This window comes from Rutidosis leptorrhynchoides, chromosome 4 (assembly GCF_046630445.1).
Source record: "Rutidosis leptorrhynchoides isolate AG116_Rl617_1_P2 chromosome 4, CSIRO_AGI_Rlap_v1, whole genome shotgun sequence".
Classification (NCBI taxonomy): domain Eukaryota; kingdom Viridiplantae; phylum Streptophyta; class Magnoliopsida; order Asterales; family Asteraceae; genus Rutidosis; species Rutidosis leptorrhynchoides.
Window position 1 is genome coordinate 28066069 of NC_092336.1, and position 22081 is coordinate 28088149.

The following is a 22081-nucleotide window of genomic DNA, read 5'->3' on the forward strand; positions in this document are numbered from 1 at the left end:
ATAATTATCGTATGTTATATAGTTCGTGATATCATCGGTCATATTGGACGGTCAAACGTTGTGTAAAACTCTTTTCAAAAACACAAGTCTCAACAATTTGGATTGCTTATCATGTTGGTATGGTTTAATTTATGTAAATATTAATCTCATAAGTATAATTTGGTCAGAAAATTCCGGGTCATTACACTGCAGAACAATTAGCATTCATAGTAACAGCCGAGAGTTCTTCCATTTTCTTTCTATTTGTGATTAGATCTTTCAGGAATTTAGCATATCTTGGCATTCCTAAAATTACATCAATGAAAGGAAGATTTACATTTATTTGTTTAAACGTATCCAAGAATTTGGATTGCTCGGCTTCAAGTCTTTCTTTTCTCATTTTACTTGGGTAAGGAAGCGGTGGTTGGTATGGTTTAACATAAGGTTTAGCCTTAACTGTGTTATCTTCATTAACCTTTTCAACTACCGGTTCTGTTTCCTTCTCTTGCTCAGATTGTGGTTCTTGTGTAGTAGGAATAGAGTCATCAGAAATTACAGGTATTTCAGGTGGTTTAAGTGTAATACCACTTCTTGTGGTAATGGCTTTAGCTGTTTCATTCCGGGGGTTAGCATTTGTATCGCTGGGTAAACTTCCCGGTTTTCTTTCCCCTATTAACCTTGCTAGGTTGCTTACTTCTTGTTCCAGATTTTGGATAGAAGCTTGTTGATTTCTAAATGCTTGAGCATTTTGTTCGTTGGTTTGTTTCTGAGATGTGAAAAATTGAGTTTGAGATTCAACTAGCTTCGACATCATGTCTTCTAAATTTGGCTTTTTATCATCGGTTTGTGGTGGTTTAATTGGAAAAATAGGTCTTTGCTGATTGTAAGTATTATTAGATACTTGTTGATTACTAGGACCTTGTTGGTTATTGTATGGAACATTTCGGTTATAATTCTGATTTTGATTGTAGTTTGGTCTTGGCGGTTGATAATTATTCTGATAATTATTTCCAGGCCTTTGGTTTATGTATGAAACATTCTCTCTTTGTTCCATTGTTTGTTCAATACTGAGACAATCTTTTGTCAAATGTGGTCCTCCACACTGCTCACAACTAATTCGTATAGCGTGAATATCTTTAGTCATCTTTTCCATTCATCTCTCAAAAGCATCTATCTTTGCGGACATGGAATCAAAGTCATTGCTAGAATCGGCTCTAGCTGCTTTAGATGATCTAACGATATCTTTTTCTTGATGCCACTCATGTGAGTGGGAAGCAGTGTTATCAATAATTTTGTAAGCTTCAGTTGCGATTTTCTTCATAATGGAACCACCAGCTGCTATGTCGATGTATTTTCGTGTAGTGATGTCGCATCCTTGGTAGAATATTTGTACTATTTGATAAGTGTCTAAACCATGTTGCGGACATCCTCTCAATAATTTTCCAAATCTTTTCCATGCTTCATATAGAGTTTCATTTGGCTTTTGTGTGAATGTAACAATTTCTCCTTGAAGTCTCACGGCTTTAGATGCCGGAAAGAATTGTTTAAGAAAATTTTCAACTAAGACATCCCATGTATCAATTGCCCCTTCAGGTAATGATTCTTATCAATCTTTGGCTTCTCCCTTTAAAGTCCAGGAAAATAACATGAGATAGATCTGTTCATCCTCAACTTCTCTGATCTTAAATAGTGTACAAATCCTATTAAAGGTACGAAGATGTTCATTTGGATCTTCCTTTGACGTACCACTAAATTGGCATTGATTAGTTACCATGTGTAGGATTTGTCCTTTGATTTCATAATCTGGTACATTAATGTCTGGTTGAGTAATTGCATGACCTTGGCCAGTGCGTTTAGCTCTCATTCGGTCTTCCATACTTAGAGGTTCCAGATTTTCCATGATTGAGTTTGTTGAATCTGAATCACTAGAGGATTCTGACTTAATGGTTTCTTCCTCGACAATTTCTAGATGAGTGATTTGTGGTTCAGGAGGAATGATTAGTGGTTCAGGATCTCTGAATTGTCCCTGAATATCCTCCAGATTCTCAATTGTGAGGTCGGGTTCAAAAAATGGATTATCGGAAATTTGAATTGCAGTACTTGGTCGACTAGATGACGATTCTAAAGAAAAATCAACGGCGACAATGTTGGCTAGATGTCTTGATCGAGTTACAGGTGGTGAACGTATGAAAGGTGGTGAACGTTTTGCTCGATGCATTCACTGAATATCCTATTAGTTATAAAGATAAAAATTATATAAGTTATCAAATTAATAGACTTTTCTGATTTTGCCCACGTTTCGAATAGCCAATAGATGCAGCAGGTAGCCAGGACCCTTTAAATCGGAAGCCCATAACTCGCCACTAACAAATCCAACTATTACTACGAACCAGAAAATTTTGAATGTCTATCAATTTAACCGCTTAAAATAATTTTTCGTCGAAATTTAAAGAAAATAAAAAAATTCTATGTCCTAAAAACTAGAGCGTCGAGAAATAAGAAAGAAAAAGAGTGCGTCGAAAAATATCGAAACATAAAAGGTCGAAAAATAAAAATAAGAAAGAAAAACGTCGAAACTTAAAAGTCTAAAAATTAAAACTTACGTCTAAAGGTATTAAAGCTTTAAAAGGAATTCTATATCCAAAACGGCAACAACTTAAAAAGTACTAAAATCTTAAAACGGCGTCGCAAAATTCTAAAGCACATAAATCTTAGTCTATAGAAAAAGCACTTAAGGGATTTTACGGCAAAGCCTAAAAATCTAGAAATAAAAATAACTACGGCAAAGACTAAGTTTAGTTATGAACGGTAAATATACAAATTACGATTAAATGATTAAAAATATACAAAATATAAAAATAGGCTTAAAGTTATAAAAATGCAATTTTTATAAAAAATATTATTTTTATATTATTATTTTATAAAACAAATTTAATTAAAACTTAAAAACTAAAAGAATAAACTAATTAAAACTAATAATAATAATAATTAAATCTAAACCTAATTGATTTAAAAATAATTAAATAAATTACCCTAATTCTGTAATTAATGATAGGGTTTGGCCTGTCAGAGCAGCTCATGCGACCGCATGAGTTGTAGTGCTTCTATCCATACGATTGCATGGATCCGAAAACCAGGCCAGAATGTTGGGCTTCGACGGTTTCGGCCCAATTACTCTTTTAATTTTTTTTTTAATTTGTTACCAAATATTTATATAAATTAAATTAAACTTATATTTTAAAAACTAAAATAGAAATAAAAATACTTTATAATTTTATATATTTTAAACAAACTCTTAAAAATATATATATTTTGTTTTTCTTTTTATATTTTTGTATTTTTAATATTTAAAGCGTATTTTTACAAAAAGAAATTAAAACTTAATAAAAATCTTTTTTATAGCATTTCGCTTTCGGCGTTTAAGAATTAATCTCCGGCAGCGGCGCCAAAAATACTTGATGTTATGCGAGGTGTATACGAAATATTTATATTTTTATTGCGAAATACTATTAAATACGATACAATTTTATACAAGTTATTTATTTATTTATAGAGTGAATATACCTAAACCTTGCTACAACACTTATAGGCAGTGTACATAATCGTACAGTAGTGTAGTTTTTAGTAAGTCTGGTTCGTTCCACAGGGAGCTAGCCAAGTTTAACGCTATATTTTATTTTAAACTATATTTGTATATAAATATAAATATATATATATATATATAAGTAGTATTATTATTATTATAAAAAGGGGGGTTTTTACCGTTTAGTGACCGTTTTGTCGATTTTATGTCTTAAGTCGCAATTAAAACCTAATGTAAAATATTAAATATAAATACAACTTAATTTAAAGCGTAAAGTAAATAACGATAATTAAAAGTACAATAAATTAAAGTGCGATAAATAAAATGACGGTAAAAAAAATTGCGATAATTAAAAAGTACGATAATTAAAAGTGCGATAAGATATAAAATAAAGGAATTATGCTTATTTAAACTTCCGTAATCATGATGTTTGACGTATTGATTTTAATTTATTACCATGGGTTAATTGTCCTTTGTCCTAGATTATTCGATATGTCCATCTGGTTTTTGTCCATAACAGTCCATCAGTCATAAATATAAAGTGCGAGTGTCCTCATCAAATTATCCTTATACCCGAAGTGAAATATTCCAACTAATTGGGGACTTAAACTGTAATAAGGTTTTAATGCATTGTTAATGATTACACCAGGTTATCGACTATGTGCAATCCAAGGTTTTAATAGTTTATTATCAATTACACCAAGTGTCCTTGTATGTAATCCACCCATGTTTTAATGAGTCCATTGACTATTAATCCATCCCCGTGTCCGGTTAAATGAATGATTATTAGTATTTATAAATATCCCGCCCATCTTGTCCGATCGAGTGTATATGGTTATTTATAGATATGTCAAATTGTAAATCTCTATATTAAATTAACGAACTATCATTCAGTTAAACAAATATAAAGCCCATTAATAGTCCATAGTCCAATTTTCACAAGTGTCGGTCTTTTGTCCAAACCCCAATTATGGTACAAAACCCAATTATCCCGTCTTTAATATTTAGCCCAACATCATGATTACTTCGATTTAAATAAGTATAATAATAACTTAGCTACGAGATATTAATTTAAAAAGGTTGAACATAACTTACAATGAGTATTAATGCGCGTAACGTTACACGGACAGAATTTCGACTTACAAACTTAAAACATTCGCCACTATAACCTTATTATTATTAACTTAAAATTAAAATTAAAATTAAAATTATAAATATAAATATATATATATTGAGAGATAGAGAGTAGATAGAAAAAGATGTGTAAAATTCGTCGACCAAACGTTGCAATTTATAGGACCTGAGCTGCTACAGTATGCCATGTGATCGCATGGTTTTAAGCCTTCCTGGCCATGCGATCGCATGGCCTCCTTTTCCTGGTCACAAAGCACCAAAAATGTGGGCTGCGCGTATTTATTTAATATATAATATAATATATATAATTTTATATAATTAATTATATATTATATTATATTCTTGTACTCCGTTGACTTGTAATTTTAGCTCCGTTGCGTTGCGCGTTGATAGTTGGTTCATGTCCCGGTTCGGGATTTTCGAACGTCCTTGCGTACAATTTAATATCTTGTACTTTGCATTTTGCGGCTTGTACTCTTGTAAGTTTGAGACGTTTCTTATCAATAAATTGAACCACTTTGATTGTACTTTGTACTTTTTAGCTTTTTGGTCGTTTGCGTCTTCAAATCATTGAATCTGTCTTTTGTCTTCACCTTTTATTATTTAAACGAATATCACTTGTAAATAGAACAATTACAACTAAAAACTTGTCTTTCTTGATGGATAATACTATGAAATATATGTTCGTTTTTAGCATTATCAACTATCATTCATTCTTGCATACGTTTACTTATTGAAGTACCTTATTTACTCGTGCACTCAATATGAGATCATAGTCCCACTTTTACTCTTTTGTACTTATGCTTGGGATGAGAAAACATAAACGTTTCGTTTTGCAAAGTGAACACAAGTACGAAAACAAACATTCTACGTACGAGTTAGAACAAAAAGCCTCAATTCAATTATCATTAGTTACACTTGTAGGGTGTAAGCGTGAACTTAAGTTGTGTGGCCATACGGGTTTGACGAACCCTCATTCGGACGGTTCTCTACCGTCAGCGGATGAAATATATTTTCGGGTATAGTGTAGGTTCTAACACTATGATTCAGAGGTACTATTCAGTTAAGCCTTGATAATTGGATGCTCGATACAACATCTTTTGGAATGTAAACGATTTGGATAATCAAATTCTATACTAAATCTTGTGGTTCAATACAATCTACTTATTAAACCTATGATTTCACCAACATTTTCGTTGACAGATTTTTCTATGTTTTCTCAGGTCCTTGAATGCTAAGTGATTCATGCTTCCGCACTCTATTTTTGATACTTGCTTGGATGTTGAGTATACATGCATACATGGAGCGTCTTTTGGCTTTACTTTAAATTGTGTCGCATAGGTTTCAATTGTACTTAAAACGTTGTAACTTAATTAGTCGTTGAACAACTTTGTAAACTTTGAAACATCTTTACATTTGAAATGAATGCGACATATTTTGGTCAAACGTTATTTTAAAGACTTATGACCACGTAATGGGACCTAAGTAGACGACGCCGTCAATGACGATTTTACCTGGGATGTTACACGGGTCGAGGTGGGTCGGGTTGGATCAAAGATCAAATGGGTTTTGGTTGAAACGGGTCATGGGTCGAAATGGATCAGAATTAAAATGGGTTGAACGGGTTGGGTCGAGACTCGGGTTGGGTTGGGTCAAGACCCGGGTTGGATGGGTCGGGAATCGGGATAGTAAAATTGTTCTCATTTGTATTTTTTATGTATCTCTTCCGAACACATGCCCCAAAAATGCGCGGCAAAAACGCGGACCGAAAACACAGCCCCGAAAACGTGGCATGAAAATGCGCTCCGAAAACGCGGGTCAAAAACGCGCGTCGAAATCGAATCTTTTGAAGTAAACTCATTTGGGTCTTCAAGTAATTTTATATTTTGTGATTGGACCCATTTGGGTCTCACGTAATTTTTTATATTATGTGCTTAGACCCATTTGGGTCTTCAAGTAAACCCAATAGATCCATTTTTGAAACTTTGAGTCTTGTTTTTATTTTATTTTACTTTTTTTAAAAGATATTTCCTACTTATTGGCCGGAGGTAATCTCGGAAACAATCTATTTACCCGTCGAATAAAGAGAGATATGACTTTCTCTACTTTCGAGAGTGTTTCACTCTCGGTGGAGAAATGACTTGTTTTTATGAGATCGGTTCTGGAACCGTACCGAACCGTAGCGGAACCGGTTAGTACCGGAACCGGTTAGTACCGGTACCGAAATTGGGTAAAATGGAGAACTGAAACCGTTGATAGTGCTCCAAATGAACATATATTTAGGTACAATATCCTTCCAATATGTAAAGTTTTTAGTTGTAATTGTTCTATTTTTATGTAATAAATAAGTGCGAAGACAAAAGAAGAAAACGACGATTTGAAGACGCAAATGACCAAAAAGCTAAAAAGTACAAAGTACAATCCAAGTGGTTCGAAATATTGATGAGAAACGTCTCAAAATTACAAAAGTACAAGTCGCAAAATGCAAAGTACAAGATATTAAATAGTACGCAAGGACGTTCGAAAATCCGGAACTGGGACTAGAGTCAACTCTCAATGCGCGACGCAACGGAGCTAAAATTACAAGTCAACTATGCACATAAATATAATATAATATATAAATAATTCTTAAAATTATATATATATTATATTATATAATAAAACGTTGGCAAAACTAGAAAATAAAGTAATTGGGCTGGATCCAACTGGCCATGCGATCGCATGGCCAGGATGCCTAAAATCCATGCGATCGCATGGAGGGAAAATCCTGGCCAAGTCTATAAATCGAGCAGTTTTTGGACGAATTTTACACATATCTTTTTCTTGTCCTTCTCTGTAACATATATATATATATATATATATATATATATATATATATATATATATATATATATATATATTAATATAATTTTAATTTTAAGTTAATAATAATAAGGTTATTTTAAGAATGTTTTACGGATTTTAAGTCGGAACTCTGTCCGTGTAACGCTACGCGATTAATCACCACTGTAAGCAATGTTCTTCCTTTTTAAATTAATGTCTCGTAACTAAGCTATTATTATGCTTATTTGAGCCAAAGTAATCGTGATGTTATACTAAATATTAAGACGTGGTTATTAGATTTTGTACCATCATTAAGGTTTGGATAAAAGACCGACACTTGTGGACATTGGACTATTGACTATTAATAGAAAGGGGGTATTGTCTAATCGAATGAAAACTCATTAGAATCTGTCGAACCTATCTTCAAATTAGTTAATCTAATAATTATTAAAATGATTATGTATGTTCTATTTAGTGAAGTTTATACGACATCTTTTACGATCATTTATTTAATTATTCGGGTTGGGTAATTGATTATTCATTCTGATCCAGTGGGTAAATTAATATTCATATCTCATTAAAACAGGGGTGGATTACATACAAGTATAATTGGTGTAATTGTTAACAAAGTAATAAAACCTTGGATTACACGCAGTCGATAACCTGGTGTAATTATTAAACAAAGTATTAAAACCTTGTTATAGTTCGAATCCCTAATTAGTTGGAATATTTGAATTTGGGAATAAAGTTAATTTGACGAGCATTTTATAATTATGACCGATGGACTATTATGGACAAAAACCAAATAGGTATCAAATAATCCAGGACAAAGGACAATTAACCCGGGTAATAAATTAAAATCAACACGTCAAACATCATGATTACGGAAGTTTAAATAAGCATAATACTTTTATTTCATATTTCATCGTACCTTTTTTTACTGTCATTTTAATTACTGCAAATTACTTTATCGCAATTTAAATTATATCATTTTTATTATCGTCATTTATCTTTATGCTTAAAATATAAAATTGACAAACCGGTCATTAAACGGTAAAAACCCCCTTTTATAATAATACCACTTATATATATATATATATATATATATATATATATATATATATATATATATATATATATATATATATATATATATATATATATATATATATATATATATAGTTGTAAAAAAATATAGCGTTAAACTCAGCTAGATCCCTGTGGAACGAACCGGACTTACTAAAAACTACACTACTCTACGATTAGGTACACTGCCTATAAGTGTTGTAGCAAGGTTTAGGTATATTCCATAAATAAATAAATAAAACTTGTGTAATTTGTATCATATTTTGTAGTATTTCACGGTAAAAATAATAACTATTTTGTATACACCTCTGCACACATCAAGTTTTTGGCGCCGCTGCCGGGGAACGAAAGCGAAACGCTATATAAAAAAAAAGAAGTTCCTTTATTAAGTTTTAATTTATTTTTGTAAAAATACGTTTTAAATATTAAAAATACAAAAATTTAAAAAGAAAATATATATATATATATATATATATATATATATATATATATATATATATATATATATATATATATATATATATATATATATATATATTTTAAGAGTTTGTTTAAAATATATAAAATTATAAAGTATTTCTATTTCTATTTTAGTTTTTAAAATATAAGTTTTTAATTTAGTTTATATAAATATAAATATTTTATATAAAATAGAAAACAGAAAAAAAAATATAATCGGGCCACTACACTGTAGCAGCCCAATATTTGAACTGGATCCGCAAGTCATGCGATCGCATGACTTTATAACTAACACTCCATGCGATCGCATGGAGTGACTTGACAGTCCTGAAACATTGAATCCGTCGAATTAGGGTTGTAATTAATAATTATTATTATTATTAATTAAGATTAGGGTTTAATTATTTAATATTTAGTTTTAGTTTTTTAATTAATTTGTAATATTAAGTGTTAATTAGTTTTATTAAAACTTTTATAAAATAATAATATAAAAATAATATTTTTATAAAAAATTGTATTTTTATAACTTTAAGTTTTATTTTTATATCTCATATCTTTTTAATTGTTTAATAGTAATTTGTATATTTATCGTTCGTAATTAATTTTAAACTTAGTTTTTGCCGTAGTATTTTATGCTTCTAGATTTTTAAGACTTTGCCGTAAAATCTCTTAAGTGCTTTTTCTTTAGACTAAGATTTAGGTGCTTTAGAATTTTGCGACACCGTTTTAAGATTTTAGTACTTTTTAAGATATTGTCGTTTTGAATATTGAATTCCTTTTAAGCTTTAATACCTTTAGACGTAAGTTTTAAAATTTATTTTTCGACTGTTTTTTTTTCGATGCTTATTTTTCGACCTTTTATTTTTCGACGTTTTTCGACGCACTCTTTTTCTTTCTTATTTCTTGGCGTTCTAGTTTTTAGGACATAGAATTTTCTTTATTTTCTTTAAACTTCGACGAAAAAAAATTATTTTAAGCGGTTAAATTGATAGACATCCTAAATTTTCTGGTTCGTAGTAATAGTTGGATTTGTTAGTGGCGAGTTGTGGGCTTCCGATTTAAAGGGTCCTGGCTACCTGCTGCATCTATTGGCTATTCGAAACGTGGGCAAAATCAGAAAAGTCTATTAATTTGATAACTTATATAATTTTTATCTTTTATAACTAATAGGATATTCAGTGAATGCACCTAGCAAAACGTTCACCACCTTTCATACGTTCACCACCTGTAACTCGATCAAGACATCTAGCCAATATTGTCGTTGATTTTTCTTTAGAATCGTCATCTAATCGACCAAGTACTCCAATTCAAATTTCCGATAATCCATTTTTTGAACCCGACTTCACTACCGAGAACCCGGAGGATATTCAAGGACAATTCCAAGATCATGAACGACTAATCATTCCTCCTGAACCACAAACCGTTAAATCAGAATCCTCTAGTGATTCGTATTCAACAATTTCAATTATGGAAGTAACGGAATCTCTAAGTATGGAAGATCGAATGAGAGCCACACGTACGGGCCAAGGTCACGCCATTATTAAGCCAGCCATTAATGTGCCAGATTATGAAATCAAAGGACAAATCCTACACATGGTAACTAATCAATGCCAATATAGTGGTACGCCAAAGGAAGATCCAAACGAACATCTTCAAACCTTTAATAGGATCTGTACTCTATTTAAAATCCTAGAAGTGGAGGATGAACAAATCTATCTCATGTTATTTTCCTGGACTTTAAAGGGAGAAGCCAAAGATTGGTTAGAATCGTTACCTGAAGGGGCGATTGATACATGGGATGTTTTAGTTGAAAATTTTCTTAAACAATTCTTTCCGGCATCTAAAGCCGTGAGACTTCAAGGAGAAATTTTTACGTTCGCGCAAATGCCAAATGAAACATTATATGAGGTATGGACAAGATTTGGAAAGTGTTGAGAGGATGTCCGCAACATGGTTTAGACACTTATCAAATAGTACAAATATTCTACCAAGGATGCGACATTGCTACACGAAAAGACACCGAGATAACAGCTGGTGGTTCCATTATGAAGAAAACCGCAACCGAAGCTCACAAAATTATTGATAACACAGCCTCCCACTCGCATGAGTGGCACCAGGTAAAAGATATCTTTCGTTCATCTAAAGCGGCTAGAGCCGATTCTAGCCATGACTTTGATTCCGTTTCCGCAAAAAATAGATGCTTTCGAGTGACGAATGGAAAAGATGAATAAAGATATTCACGCAATACGAATCAGTTGTGAGCAATGTGGTGGACCACACTTAACAAAAGATTGTCACATCGAGCATACGATAGAACAACGAGAGAATGTTTCCTATATAAACCAAAGGCCGGGAAATAATTATCAAAATAATTATCAACCTCCAAGGCCAAACTTCAATCGGAATCAAAATATTCTTTTCAATCCAAATGGACCCAACAATAACTCGTACAACCAACAAGGTCCGAATAACCAACCAACTCAAAACAACACTTTCAATCAACAAAGACCTGGCTTGTATAAACCACCACAACAAACCGAAAAGAAAAAGTCAAATCTAGAAGAAATGACGGAAAAGCTAATGGAATCTCAAACACAATTTATTACATCTCAAACCCAAACAAATGAGAGGTTTGATCAGTCATTAAGAACTCAATAAGCTTCCATTTTGAATCTAGAAAAACATGTAGGTACTCTTTCTAACATAATGAGTGAGAGAGAACAAGGAAAGCTACTAAGTAATACTGAAGTAAATCCTCGGAATGAGAATGTTAATATGGTATCAACAAATTCTGAAAAACCATCATCAGAAGATGGGAAGGTTTAAGATGTGAGTAACAATGAAGAAGTTACAACACCACCACCACCACTCGAGTATGTAAAGCCAGTGGTGGCACCCTACAGACCATCCATCCCGTTTCCAAGAAAAGGAGTTGAGTATGAGCAAGTGATAGGTAATAAAGTTTGTAATACCTCTGGAAAGAAGAAGAAGAATAAGAAAGTGCAAGAAATAAAAACCGTAAAGATAAACCCAGTGAAGACAGTTCCACCAAAACCTCCACCCAGGTTGGGTGATCCGGGTGAATTTATTGTTCCTTGTCTACTTAGTGATTGTGTCATGTATGATGCACTAGCAGATTTAGGTGCGAGTGTGAGTGTTATGCCTCTTTCATTATATAAGAGATTAGGAGTAGGTGAGTTAAGTCCAACAGAGATGAGTGTCCGACTCTTTGATCAAACCATTAGGCACCCAGTTGGAATTGCTGACAACCTACCCGTTCAAGTGGGTAATTTAACCTTTTTAGTCGAATTTATTGTCATTGACATAGAAGAGGACTCAAACATTCCTCTAATTTTAGGTCGACCATTCTTAGCGTCCACCAGGGAGTTATTTAGTAAGAGAGGTAGAATGACACTTAGTGATGGTGAAAAATCGATCACCTTTGTGAGTCGAAAGTCTAAATCTCCACCAACCAAAACCGTTGAACCAACAAAAACGATTGGTAAGAACCATGTTGTTTTACCAACTCCAACGGTAGTGCTTAACAATATTAAAACGCCTAAGTGTGGGGAAGATGAAGTAACACCTAATGATGACTTGATAACAAAGAACCCCGTTGTCGATACGAAATTAAATGACTCCGTTATTAACAGTTCAATGAAGAAACTTATTAAACGGATTCGCGATGCTAGAACCAAGGGGAACTTTAAGTTATGTAACCGGTTAGTATCCAATCTATCGCCTAAAGAAAAGGCGAAACCAGTTGAATTTGTGGATGTTACACAGGAATCAGACCAATGGTTTAAAGCAAAAGTCACAGATATGCAAGTTGATTATGGTCCAAAAGAAATTGACGATGAAGTTAATCACAATTTCGACACCACAGCTACCTAAGTGTGGGGAGATTCAAATGTTCGAAAGAGAAAACGTTGTCTAGAGTTAGTTGTTATGTTCTCGTGTAGTTTCGAGAATGGAATCCGATTGGTCTTTTCCACTAGCAGACACTAAAGAACTAGTTTTCTCCCCCCATTCTGAATTTTTGTTTTGTAGGTTTTGTATGAAATTAATACGCTTTTTCAATTTAAGTTTTGTGTGAATTTAAAAACAAAATTTACTTTATTTCATTAAGTTTAAAAAAAATGATTTCTAAAATTCATCGTAAGTTGAAGACTAGGTCATGGAACCGAAATTGCTTTACCCGAGGGCGGGGCGAAAAATTTTGTTATCATTATTTTTAATTTTATTGATCTAAAGTATACCAAAAAAATTAAAAAACAAAAAAATCTTTACTTTAAAAACAATCACTTTAAAAACGACAAATTTTAAATTTTGTCGAGGGACGGACTAGGTAAACATACCGAAACTACCTAAAGTAAAAGAAAACAAAATTTTAAAAAATTATTCATTTAAATTGTTTTAATAAATAAAGGTTTTAATATATATATATATATATATATATATATATATATATATATATATATGTTTGTAGTTTATCTTATGTACAAAACAGGGTAAAACAACGCATTTTCAAAGACTGACATTAAAGTTCAGCAAAAGCTACTAATTTTAACGACAAGACGTAAAATATCAAATGTGATATAAAACAATATGTTTGCAAACTCGGTATTTTTAATCATTTTTCTACATTAATCACCCTCATGAATTTAAATTTTTACTGATTTTTTGCAAATGAGGGCATTGCATGATCTCAAGTGTGGGGAAGGGTTATAAATTTTCTCGGGTTTACACTTAGTTTAATTGCCAAATTTTGTGAAAATTTGAAAAATTTTCAACTAAATGAATTCAAAATCATGTTTATACATATTTATGAACGATAAAACTAGGTGTTAATACCGAAATTATTGTTACCTCGGAGAGAACATAAATAGAGAAACAACCCAAAACGTTATAATTCATTTAAAATGGAATAGAGGAGAATAAAAAGGCAAAGAAAAAAATAAATAAAAGCTAAGTGTGGGAAGAATTTACCAAGTTATTTAAAACACATATCACATATGTTTGTACAAGATTATTACAGGTACTTTTGCTTTGGACTAAACTAATCAGTTTTACCCGATTTACTGTAATATATTTGAAAGAAAGATGGATCTACATGATGAATCAATTCCATCATTAAAAGGAAGTAAAGTCTTCAGAAAAAGACACGCGCTTCTTGATTTAGGTCAAGAAGTTGTCGTCCAGACCAGCTGTAGGTTGACGAAAAATCTAGAAAAGTCATCTCTAAAATCAGCAGAAAATCCACGGACCTCAGCATCAAATAGGGTCGCCAAGTGGTCAGACTTATCCTATCCATGAGAGGATCTGTCTCGTAAAATGGGGAGGGCGCCGCGCAAATTAGCTTGATAAGACTAATGAATCAGACCCCCAGAAAGGATAATCTCCTTAAAGATTAAAAATCAGCATTTAAGACTGATATTACTCAATCCTTGAGATTGACTTTAAAGATTGAGAATTACAAACTCATGGAATTCAATGATATCTAAACTCGAGCTTGAACGAGAAAATATTTTGATCAAATTAAAACCGATTTGTTTTCTGAAAACCCATTTTTAATGCGTTCATTACCATTGAACGTAAAATCCTAGGAATTCACCTGAAATTCATTAGGTCACCTGAACCAAGTCGGGTGTCAACCGTAAGAACGGTGGTTGCATAGCATGGTCGAAGACAGGACCTTGTGCCAGATCGAAAAACTATAGGGTGATCTTTACTATTGCTCCTACAAAAGATAGTAATTGCATCCGACACGATATATACCATACTCAAAAGCATGTCATGGGACATTGCCTTAACATTTACTTGTTCAACGCTTTCCTTTACAACCGGACGGTAGTTTACCGAAAGGTAATATACGGAGCAAGTAAACTGGACGTGTTGCTTTCCTAATACAAGGTTAGCAAGTGGGTGACACAAAACCGCAAGTTTTGAGCTAAACTTTTCAAATCTGAAACCCACGCAACCCACAAAAATATTTTGCAAACACCGGTGAAGGGTTATTCTGGAAAACTTATCTAGGGTAAAAACTAGATTGAATTTTCAAAAGATCAAATGTTTTCATAAAGATCCAATTTCCTTAAAGGATCTAAATTTTTATAAGTCATATGGGACTGTAAACCACATCGTTACTACCATTGTTTATACCGCTGTATCAAAATCACTGATGTATAAAGTGTGAGAATAAAAAAGTGATTCGAGTGAAGTGTGATTTAATTTCAAGTTCTGTATTGCTTGAGGACAAGCAACGCTCAAGTGTGGGGATATTTGATAGTGCTCCAAATGAACATATATTTAGGCACAATATCCTTCCAATATGTAAAGCTTTTAGTTGTAATTGTTCTATTTTTATGTAATATTCGTTTAAATAAATAAGTGCGAAGACAAAAGAAGAAAATGACGATTTGAAGACACAAATGACCAAAAAGCTAAAAAGTACAAAGTACAATCCAAGTGGTTCGAAATATTGATGAGAAACGTCTCAAAATTACAAAAGTACAAGTCGCAAAACGCAAAGTACAAGATATTAAATAGTACGCAAGGACGTTCGAAAATCCGGAACCGGGACTAGAGTCAACTCTCAATGCGCGACGCAACGGAGCTAAAATTACAAGTCAACTATGCACATAAATATAATATAATATATAAATAATTCTTAAAATTATATATATATATATATATATATATATATATATATATATATATATATATATATATATATATATATATATATTATTATATAATAAAACGTCGGCAAAACTAGAAAACAAAGCAATTGGGCTGGATCCAGCTGGCCATGCGATCGCATGGCCAGGATGCCTAAAATCCATGCGATCGCATGGAGGGAAAATCCTGGCCAAGTCTATAAATCGAGCAGTTTTTGGACGAATTTTACACACATCTTTTTCTTTTCCTTCTCTGTAAACATATATATATATATATATATATATATTAATATAATTTTAATTTTAAGTTAATAATAATAAGGTTATTTTAAGAATGTTTTACGGATTTTAAGTCGGAACTCTGTCCGTGTAACGCTACGCGATTAATCACCACCGACACTTGTGGACATTGGACTATTGACTATTAATATTTAGGGGGTATTGTCTAATTGAATGACAACTCATTAGAATCTGTCGAACCTATCTTCAGATTAGTTAATCTAATAATTATTAAAATGATTATGTATGTTCTATTTAGTGACGTTTATACGACATCTTTTACGATCATTTATTTAATTATTCGGGTTGGGTAATTGATTATTCATTCTGATCAAGTGGGTAAATTAATATTCGTATCTCATTAAAACAGGGGTGGATTACATACAAGTATAATTGGTGTAATTGTTAACAAAGTAATAAAACCTTGGATTACACGCAGTCAATAACCTGGTGTAATTATTAAACAAAGTATTAAAAACTTGTTACAGTTCGAATCCCTAATTATTTGGAATATTTGACTTCGGGAATAAAGTTAATTTGACGAGCATTTTATAATTATGACCGATGGACTATTATGGACAAAAACCAAATAGGTGTAGTGACCCGAACTTTTCCATGTTTATATATATTAATTGAGATTGATATTTACATGATTAAATGTTTCCAACATGTTAAGCAATCAAACTTGTTAAGACTTGCTTAATTGAAATATGTTTCATATAGACAATTGACCACCCAAGTTGACCGACGATTCACGAACATTAAAACTTGTAAAAACGACATGACGATATATATATATGGATATACATATGGTTAACATGAGATTATGATAAGTAAGTATCTCCATAAGTATATTAACAATGAGTTATATACATATAAACAAGACTACTAACTTAAGGATTTCGAAACGAGACATATATGTAACGATTATCGTTGTAACGACATTTAAATGTATATATATCATATTAAGATATATTAATATATCATAATATCATGATAATATAATAATTTAACATCTCATTAGATATAATAAACAACGGGTTAACAACATTAATTGAGATCGTTAACTTAAAGGTTTCAAAACAACACTTACATGTAACGACTAACGATGACTTAACGACTCAGTTAAAATGTATATACATGTAGTGTATTTAGATGTATTAAAATACTTTTGGAAGACTTCAAGACATATATCAAAACACTCATACTTAACGAAAATGATTACAGTTACTTTTCCATTCTTTTCTTTCATCAAGAATTCTAGTCGTATTCTTACCCGTATTATACACAGCTTCAAAACGTACTTACTATGAGTATATACCAATAGGAACTAGCATGGGATTCCACTCTTGATTATGTCATGTATGACTAATCAATTTTAACTTCTACCATGAGCTAGTCAACTAACTAGAACTCCTTTTAACCCCACTCACCACTCACCAATTACCACTCATCATTCACTCCATTTCACTTCCAATTCTCTTTCTAATTCTCTCTCAACACACACACACACACACTATTATGAACGTATTTTTCCAGTAGTTAATCATCATCTTCATCAAAAATCACTTCAAGAATCAAGCTATAATCATCATAGGAAGAACACTTCAAGAACACTTCAAAAATCCCTTCAAGTTTACTAATTTACTTCCAAGCTTTCTAATCCATTCCAAGTAATCATCTAAGATCAAGAAACCTTTGTTATATACAGTAGGTTATATTTCTTATTCAAGGTAATATTCATATTCAAACTTTGATTCAATTTCTATAACTATAAACTATCTTAATTCGAGTAAAAATCTTACTTGAACTTGTTTTTGTGTCATGATCCTACTTCAAGAACTTTCAAGCCATCCAAGATCCTTTGAAGCTAGATCATTTCTTGTCACTTACAGTAGGTTTACCTACTAAACTTGAGGTAGTAATGATGTTCATAACATCATTCGATTCATATATATAAAACTATCTTATTCGAAGGTTTAAACTCGTAATCACCAGAACATAGTTTAGTTAATTCTAAACTTGTTCGCAAACAAAAGTTAATCCTTCTAACTTGACTTTTAAAATTAACTACACACATGTTCTATATCTATATGATATGCTAACTTAATGATTTAAAACCTGGAAACACGAAAAACACCGTAAAACCGGATTTACGCCGTCGTAGTAACACCGCGGGCTGTTTTGGGTTAGTTAATTAAAAACTATGATAAACTTTGATTTAAAAGTTGTTATTCTGAGAAAATGATTTTTATTATGAACATGAAACTATATCCAAAAATTATGGTTAAACTCAAAGTGGAAGTATGTTTTCTAAAATGGTCATCTAGACGTCGTTCTTTCGACTGAAATGACTACCTTTACAAAAATGACTTGTAACTTATTTTTCCGACTATAAACCTATACTTTTCTATTTAGATTCATAAAATAGAGTTCAATATGAAACCATAGCAATTTGATTCACTCAAAACGGATTTAAAATGAAGAAGTTATGGGTAAAACAAGATTGGATAATTTTTCTCATTTTAGCTACGTGAAAATTGGTAACAAATCTATTCCAACCATAACTTAATCAACTTGTATTGTATATTATGTAATCTTGAGATACCATAGACACGTATACAATGTTTCGACCTATCATGTCGACACATCTATATATATTTCGGAACAACCATAGACACTCTATATGTGAATGTTGGAGTTAGCTATACAGGGTTGAGGTTGATTCCAAAATATATATAGTTTGAGTTGTGATCAATACTGAGATACGTATACACTGGGTCGTGGATTGATTGAAGATAATATTTATCGATTTATTTCTGTACATCTAACTGTGGACAACTAGTTGTAGGTTACTAACGAGGACAGCTGACTTAATAAACTTAAAACATCAAAATATATTAAAAGTGTTGTAAATATATTTTAAACATACTTTGATATATATGTATATATTGTTATAGGTTCGTGAATCAACCAGTGGCCAAGTCCTACTTCCCGACGAAGTAAAAATCTGTGAAAGTGAGTTATAGTCCCACTTTTAAAATCTAATATTTTTGGGATGAGAATATATGCAGGTTTTATAAATGATTTACAAAATAGACACAAGTACGTGAAACTACATTCTATGGTTGAATTATCGAAATCGAATATGCCCCTTTTTATTAAGTCTGGTAATCTAAGAATTAGGAAACAGACACCCTAATTGACGCGAATCCTAAAGATAGATCTATTGGGCCTAACAAACCCCATCCAAAGTACCGGATGCTTTAGTACTTCGAAATTTATATCATATCCGAAGGGTGTCCCGGAATGATGGGGATATTCTTATATATATGCATCTTGTTAATTTCGGTTACCAGGTGTTCACCATATGAATGATTTTTATCTCTATGTATGGGATGTGTATTGAAATATGAAATCTTGTGGTCTATTGTTACGATTTGATATATATAGGTTAAACCTATAACTCACCAACATTTTTGTTGACGTTTAAAGCATGTTTATTCTCAGGTGAATACTAAGAGCTTCCGTTGTTGCATACTAAAATAAGGACAAGATTTGGAGTCCATGTTTGTATGATATTGTGTAAAAACTGCATTCAAGAAACTGATTTCGATGTAACATATTTGTAGTGTAAACCATTATGTAATGGTCGTGTGTAAACAGGATATTTTAGATTATCATTATTTGATAATCTACGTAAAGCTTTTTAAACCTTTATTTATGAAATAAAAGTTATGGTTTGTTTTAAAAATGAATGCAGTCTTTGAAAAACGTCTCATATAGAGGTCAAAACCTCGCAACGAAATCAATTAATATGGAACGTTTTTAATCAATAAGAACGGGACATTTCAGTTGGTATCCGAGCGTTGGTCTTAGAGAACCAGAAAATTTGCATTAGTGTGTCTTATCGAGTTTGTTAGGATGTATTAGTGAGTCTGGACTTCGACCGTGTTTTCTTTAAAAATGATTGCTTAACATTTTTGTTGGAAACTATATATTTTTAACATATGAATATTATGTGATATATTAATCTCTTAACGTGTTTTATATTATGTGATAGATGACTACCTCTAGAACAACTCCCATTGACTCACCTAATAATAATGAAGAGTCAAATGTAAATTGGAATGATTCGTGGACTGATTCACAAGTTCCCGAAGAGGAACCGGAAGAAGAGTCGGAACCGGAAGAAGAATCGGAACCGGAAGAAGAATCGAAACCGGAAGAAGAAATAGAACCGGTGGGGGAAATAATAAAACGGTTAAGTAAAATAGAATCCTCAACCAACCGACCAAGGTTAATTATGGTCAATGGTGTTTCCGCCAAGGAAGCAAAATATTGGGAGGATTACCAATTCTCCGATGAATCGGATTCCGACGAGAATTCCGATGATGTTATAGAAATTACCCCAACAGAATTTAAAAAGGCAAAAAAAAATAATAAGGGAAAGGGCATAAAAATAGAGAAATCTAATTTCAACCCCGATGAACTTTATATGTATCGTCAACCCCCGAAGTCCTTAAGTTGTAACAATGACCCGGGAACCTCTAAACCACCAGGTTTTTCTAAACCAATGTGGACAACGACGGCTCGTATTAGGGGAACATCATATATCCCTAGAAACTTGGCAAAACGAACCAAAACCGAACAAGAAGAAACGAGCGAGTCGGAATAAGATAGTTGTATTCGTGTGGTGTAATATATGTAATATAGTGTGCTTATGCTTTATGATATATGTAAAAATTGCTTGTATTAATAAGTATTTTTTCTTATGAATCTAACTCTTGTCTATTTTACAGTATAAAAACACAAAATGGATAGACAACCCAATATTTTAAGAGACCTACCCGGAGACATGATTGATGAAATCTTGTCTAGAGTCGGTCAGAATTCCTCGGCACAACTATTTAAGGCGAGATCAGTTTGTAAGACATTCGAAGAACGTTCCAAGAATGCCTTGGTTTATAAAAGGCTTTCGTTCGAAAGATGGGGGATATCACATTGGGAAATCCATAAGTTACGATGTGTTTACTTTGACGCATATATTGCGGGGAACCCAAATGCTATTTTACGCAACGGGTTAAGAAATTATTTTGACTCAGTATATCCGAATATAGGACTTCATAATTTAGAAAAAGCGGCTAACATGAAACATAAAGAAGCATGTTATGCTTACGGATTAGTAATGTTCGCTTCTCACCAAAGTGAGAACAAGAACATCGGGCTACAACTATTAAACAAAACGTTCTCACAAGTAACGGAGTCGGTAATTGGGGTAAGAAATGAGGTTTTTAGGTTATTATGAGACTGTTGGTCATTACGTAACCCTCGTCCCTTTGACGACGTTACAACACGCTGTCTTATCAACAGCCATAACGGTTATGTTCCACAAGACCAAGGATGGGAAGTAGTCCTAGTAAAACCAGAATGCATGACTTGTTTCTGGACGTATGAATTACGTGTCTTTATTGCCTTTGCTGAACGACTTGTGTACTAGCTAGAATTATCTTCACAACTATCTTGTATCAAAGTTATTGTGTGCTATATTTCATGCTTTATGTAAAATAAGCGGTATTGTAAGTTTGTAAAATATTGTATAAAAGTTTGAACGCGAAATATTATTACAATCAGTTTTTCATATAGAATTGTAGTAGTTGAATTGTATATTAGCTACTAAGTATGAACTTAACGGGTAGGTACTACCCGAATTTAAACTTATAAAACGCTAATATGAAGAAAAAGCTTTTATAAATGAGTTCATATTATGCTACGAAATACTATTAACTACTCTTAATATTCTGTATGATTAACTTGTTCCATTTGACTATTTTGAAGGAAATGGCACCGACTACTCGACACACCGTGAATATGAATGAAGAGGAATTCCGTACTTTTCTAGCTTCAAACATAGCCGCAGTACAGGCTGCACTACATACCAACAATAACCTTGGATCTGGCAGTACAGGAAATCGTGTAGGATGCACCTACAAAGAATTCACTGCCTGCAAACCTTTGGAATTTGATGGAACCGAAGGACCGATCGGATTGAAACGGT

The 22081-nt window shown here is 32.4% G+C and overlaps 1 non-coding gene across 1 annotated transcript; it reads left to right on the top strand.

Annotated features, from left to right (window-relative positions):
* Positions 1 to 1388: 1388 nt before the first annotated feature.
* On the top strand, positions 1389 to 1495 carry LOC139845693 (small nucleolar RNA R71). The gene has a single exon (XR_011758456.1). It is a non-coding gene; the product is annotated as a small nucleolar RNA R71 (small nucleolar RNA).
* The last annotated feature ends 20586 nt before the right edge of the window (positions 1496 to 22081 follow it).